Raw genomic sequence first — 6,431 nt, 5'->3', positions numbered from 1 at the left:
AAGCCTGTCCTGTCTATCAAATCGGGAAGAACTGTGAGTGAAGAGCTATTATAAAGTACTTACCTTTGAAGATGCGCCATTGAGGAAACAGAAGAGAAACATCTAAGTACGATTTGAAGACCATCTAGAAAGCTCCTGCGTAAAATTATTTCCTCTACTTGTCAATGACACCAATATTTTACCATTAGAGAGCCACTTCTTTCAGCAAAGAACTGGGATTCTTGTCATTCCCTGAGTTTAAACGGGTCCCATCAAAGAGCTAAGTCATTGTCTAATACTTCTGGAGCAACATTTACTTATGGCAACATGAGTGAGAGTTCTTTCCTTGTTCCTGCTAGGCATGTTTTATCATGTTAAGAAAGTAACTATTATCTCTATTTTACTAAAAGTTGCCAACCTAAGTCATTCCTCTTAGCCAAACTGGCCTCTTTGCTGTCCCTGAAATAGCTAATAACCATGACTCCAAGTATTACTCCAATGCTCCAGCCATTACTCCCTCATTACTCCACGTCTGTGCTCATTCTGGTTGCTGCTTTATCAGGCTCTTGTTTTCCCCAGCTCTAGGGCTGGAAAGTCTATGGATTTGTTTAGAGATGACCTTGTCTTGTTTCTTGTTCAGTAGATGAGCAAGGAGGTTATGTGAGTTGCCAAGACCACGTAATGGACTTTGTCTAAATGCTGGAACCTAAGACAAATGCCATTTTTCTGATACCGCTTCCATGTGTCATGCTGAAGTAGTAATAGCAGCAACTCGGAAACTAGCCCATAGCTTCTTTTCTATTCCATAATCCCTTTTTTGGTACCAAAAGCCCTAGCACCCTTCACAGCCATGTAGAAGATCTATGAGGATTGGATGCAACTGAAAACTGTCCAGTTCTGTGTAGATCAATTTCTCAGGAAGAGAAAATAATAGCAGGTTCAAATTTTGCTTGTTAAAGATCTAGTGATCCAGGTTTGAACCCCAACTCTGCCACTAACTAGTTGTGTAACATGACAAGCCACCATTTATTTCTGGGTTTGAACTTTTTCACCAACAAAGTAAAGAGTATCAGTGGTATTTCTGTTGGCCCTTTCAATTCTAAAATGCTAGTACTCAATAATCTTAGACTCTGAATGGGTACTAAGAACAGAAAGTAGCAGGTATGATCTCAGGGGCCTCAGGAATATTCTTACAAACTACTTGCCAATGACTAGAATGAATGAAGCTCTTCTTTTCCTAGTAAGAGATGAGACTTTCCCACTAACTGATATTCACACTGTAGTGTAAATAACTGGTAGCTGATTCTTTCTTGAAGGTCACGTATGGAACAGAGCAGCTGATGACAAGTGGGCATCAGGTGCCTGAAAGAGGCGGAAGAGCAGAATTAAAGCCCAAGAAGAGGAAGTAGAGAACTCCAAAGGTGGTCTTTGCTATGGGGTGGCCCTGGCAGGTTAGAGGGCAAAGGCAAGCCTAAGTTTAACTTTTCAAGGCTTAAAATGAAACACCAGGGCATCTGGCCTTCCTCCCTGTGCCAAAACAGCCTCCCCTCCGGATTGCAGTGCGGCTTGAGATCCATCAGTCTCTGAGGTCAGAAGGTTAATGTCCCACCCTGACTCAGGTCACCTCTCTATGCCCCCTCTGAAACTTCAGCTCTACATTTTTAAGATGCATATAATAAAACTTGACCTTGAGGTCCACCCCATTAAAGGATAAAACGGTAATCCAGATACATACAACATTTCAGATACATGGAAGCTCCATTTGCCTCTGTTTTGAAATGGAATGCCGACAGATTTATGATAATTTGGATATTGTCTTTCTTCATGTATTAAACTTACTGTGGAGGAGACTGTGGAAAAGAACCTCAACTGTCCTGGTAAAAACATATGGAAATGTCCATGGAACTTAAGAGAAGAAGGGGCTTTTATTTTTACCTATGCCACGCATTCTTATAGAGACTGTAGAAACAAGTTACGGCCTACTTAAAACGTGGTCCTTTAACCTGTTTTGAATGTCATGCTAGGTATAGGTTACAGATTACTTGAAAGAAAAGAGATGCTTTGTTATTCATCTTTGAATCCACCAAAATGCTCAGCACAGCTCCTAGCATGTAGTACATGCCCAGTAATCCTTACTGTGGTTGATGAATGAGCTTGAACATGGCCATTGGGGAGCAGTGTGTTACAGAGTGCACATGGTACTAGATTAGGGGAGTTAGCATACCTGCATTTTTATCCCAGTCAATGCACTGAAGGTGACCTTGTGTGACTTCTGAGACTGGTCTTTTTGAAAGGCCTTGCAGCCTTTCCCCTCTTAGAACTGCCCTGACATTGCCCTGTGAGGAGCCAACCTTATCTACTAGAGGGTGAGAGGCCACATGGGGAACAAGGGCCCCCAACCAAAAGCCAGCACCAACTTTCAGACATGTGAATGAAGCCATCTTGGAGCTTCTGGCCCAGCTGACACTCTGGCTGAAATCCGTCATGAGTGAGCTCAGGAAAAGCAGAAGACAGACTGCTCAGCCATACAGAATTATGAGAAATAACACTTTGTTTGTTTTAACCCACTAAGTTTTTGTGTGGTTTGGTACACAGCAAGGGCTAAGTGAGCCAGGAAGTTAGCCGGTGACTCTGTTTTTGTTTTTCATTTTTTTAGAGAGTGGGGGGAGAGAGCAGAGGGAAAGGGAGAGAAAGAATCTTAAGCAGGCTCCATGCCCCCAGCATGGAGCCCGACACAGGACTCAGTCTCACAACCCTGAGGTCATGACCTGAGCCAAATTCAAGAGTCAGACACTTAACCGACTGAACCACCTAGGGACCCTTAGACCAGGAGGCTTCTAAAGTGCTTTCAACTTTATGATTCCAAAATCTTAATATAGAACTCCTAGTGAGAATAGAACGATAGTGCTGGAAGCATCTCTATTCTACACCATTGATTTTGCAGAGGAGGAAACAGACACAGAGAGGAAAGGTCATTTCCCCAAGTTTGTCCTATATCATGCTTGACTATGTCACATAGATTCTGACACAAAGAAAAGCGAAGTGTAGCCCGTGGTCCATGCCCTCTTGCAGTGCCCTCCACACACTAGAAAAGATGGTGCTTCTGCTCTGTCTCACAGATCAAGGGGTATTCCTTTCTGAAGAGCAGCCAGTCCATTAATGGACAAAACCTCAAGAAACAGCCCACACCAGGAGACCATCCTTCCCTTTAAAAGACCCTGAATCTCTGTATCTTTCTCTTAGGACCAAATTCAAATGTAATTAAAGAGTTCGGCTTAAATTTGGAGAGGTTCAGGCTTTCAGGCACACACTTCTAATATTCATTTTGTCTCCTAACACCAAATCTCTCCTCTCGCCACCTATGGTTTCTACCTGCCTTATAGGGATCGTTGCAGCCTAAGTGTGCGCTGTCTGCTGCTTTTATGTGCATCTCTGAAACTACTCATGAAAATTCTCCTCCCTGAAGTGTGAGCCATTACTAACATACCATACAGTCTGGCATTGATTTAGGGCCAACCTGGGAATTTCAGGGTTGGGCTTGGATTTATCTGAGAGGAGTTAAATGTTTGGGGCAGGGGTGTAGTGCTGTTCCAACAAAATGGCAAAAGTAAACTTCAAGATGAGTGTCAGTAGAGAGAATTAGAAGAGACAATTAAATAAATACCTGGATGGAAATTGTGGGTCTGGTGCCATCCACAGAGCACACAACATCCATTTTAGACACATTCTAAAGACAATTTCAATAAGTCATCTGAGAAGATGAATCAAATAAATCCCAAATCTTAAGAACAGATTGGTTGCTATGTGGCTTCTTGCAAGTGGACCATTAAATCAACTTTTTTAAAACTAACAGTTTCTCCTGTCATCACCAAGTGAAGAAGTGGAGGAAAAAAAAAATCGGTTCGCCAAAGGAATGACATTCAGATGTTGAAAGGCTGAAACCTGAGGAACACTACCAAACTGTTGCTAAAAAACAACAAGGAGCTGGTGTTGAAAATGAAGACACAAAGGGGCGCGCTCCCCAAGGCTTAGCACGCGGTCGGTGCCCGCACGTGCTGACTGGCATCAGCCATCTGCCTAAGAAAACAGTCACTCTTTTCCCTCCGGCACCTTCTCACCTGTTGTTCTAACTCCAAGTGACAGGGGTGGAGTGGAAGGGGGGATGGCCACCTGCACCTTCTCATACAGCACTGCCTCGCATTTCTGCAACCAGCAGTCCTCTGAGCCTCTGGTTTGTCCCACCCTGTTGATCCTTTCCGATCCGATACTGTTGGCTCTCAGCGCATCGCAGACAAATTCACTGCTCCAGGAGCTCCTGCACCCACTAAAGATGGTGCAACTCATGAGAGAAAATGCCAGTGTCCCCAATGGGTCCAAGTACCTAGAGTTGGCAGCGAGAGGTATGTAGTCCCAGGCTAAATCATGGGACTGGAACCAAAGTTAGAATTATTGAGAGAGTACTGGAAGAAGAGTAAGAAGACATGGAGAGTAGCCCAGCCGTGCTAATTACTGCCTGAGAAACTGGGGGTAACACTTAAACTGCTCTGGCCTCAGTTTCCCAATTCAGAAACAAAAGAGTTCGACTAGATGATCCCTCTGAAGGTGGAGTAGAAGCCATCTCTCCCTCAAAACCCCCCTGCCATGTTAGCCATGGGATCTTAGTCAACTTGACCTCAGGTCCTCTGTTCCTCATCTGCAAAGTCATAGAGTTGGAAGGATAAAATAAGTTACAATGTGTTAGGAGTTTAGGACACTATCTGGATGTAGAGATTAAGTATTCAATATCTGTGAGCATAAATAAATATAACTCAGTCGTTCAAGTAGCCTGGAAATAAGCAGAGAATGAACTACGGTAGCCTTCCGATGGCGTGAACACATTTGAAGTTATAGTAGGAAAGGACCATACTTCCCCATTTTCCCCATGATGTGTCTGCTCCTCTTCCTTCAAGTGCCTTGTTACTTTTATGGAATATTTTTATTATAGATTAGCTTTTCTCTATTAATCTTTTTTGAAGAATAATCATAAAAATCAGCATAAATCTTTTTATTTACTTCAATAAAGAAAAGTCATCATTTGCTTGTTTGTCTAGACTTTGATGTGTCTTCTGACCTTTGACTAAATTTCACTAACATTTACTAATATTTAAACTCACACCCATCAAAGATGTGTTAAAACACATGAACAACAACTTCTTCATGTTTATCTCTTTAGAAAAAGAGCAAATGAAAGCAAGAAATTATTTAGGAGTTAGTTTCTCTTACATTGAAGAAACATCTGTCAAGAACTAAGTCTTTTCTTCTATTTCTTTTTATTCTGCTAAATTCAAATAGAATGTAAAGTCTCTAATCTCAAATAGTCAATCCTTGGGTGGGAGGATTAGAGTAGTGTTCTAAAAATTTCCTTCTTTATAATATTTTATAATTTCCAAATTTTCTAACATGACCTTGTATTTTATCATAAGAAAAAATAATGTTATTTTTAAAAGTACTCATTGGTCCAGCAACCAGCTAGACTTGTACTAATTGCTCCATCTACCAAGCTGAAGGCAGATCTTCAGGGGCCAGGAAAACTGCCAAGCTAGAAGGTCATGTCTCCTTCTTTGGAACCACACAGTTTATGGAAGAGACAAGACACAAAGATAAAGTGAACTGAGATACACCGAACACCAAAGGGGATGTTCAGAGGAAATAAACCAAGAGCAACAGAAGGAGCTGGAGCTCTGGGGCTTCTCTGTAGTAGTCTCATCTCTACCCTGCACTCAATAATTTCACCACCATGAGTTGAGAGCCTCCTGCTCGCCAGGCCCTGATGCAGGCTTCAGGGGTACAATGATGACTAAGATGCTTTCCCCTCCCTCATCAAAGTCATAGGCTAACAGGAGATACAAAGATTTAAAAAGATCATTTAAAATGAGTTATTGAGGGTATGTGGTGCTCTTTTATATATATATTCATTCATTCAACAAAAACGCACTGTTTTTCTATGTCAAACACACAGAGAGAGGCAGAAATAAGAATTGAACTGTGCCCTCAAAGAAGCTTCCACGTGAATGGTCAAGCATACATTGCAGCATCCAGGGAGACTGGTGAAGTAAATATCATTACCTGCCTTCCACAAAAAAACTGAAGCTTGAGCTAATGCCCCCAAAGCCACACAGTGACCAGGGGCAGATCAGGGCTGGAACCCAGAACCTCTGAAGCCGCATCCTGGTGGAGTCTTCTCCTCTGCATTGCTGGTTTCCACAGAGGCAGAAGTCCTTTTGAACTACTTCCCTTATACCTGAGTGGGAATAAAAAACTATGCAAGACCATGTCCACAATAGCCAAACTGTGGAGAGAGCCAAGATGTCCATCGACAGATGAATGGATAAAGATGTGGTATATATATACAATGGAATATTATGCAGCCATCAAAAGGAACGAAATCTTGCCATTTGCAACGATGTGGATGG

The sequence above is a fragment of the Leptonychotes weddellii genome, chromosome 10, assembly GCF_054177405.1.
Source record: "Leptonychotes weddellii isolate Sample4059 chromosome 10, ASM5417740v2, whole genome shotgun sequence".
Taxonomy (NCBI): Eukaryota; Metazoa; Chordata; class Mammalia; order Carnivora; family Phocidae; genus Leptonychotes; species Leptonychotes weddellii.
The sequence above is the reverse complement of the archived record's forward strand: the minus strand, read 5'-3'. Positions refer to the sequence as shown.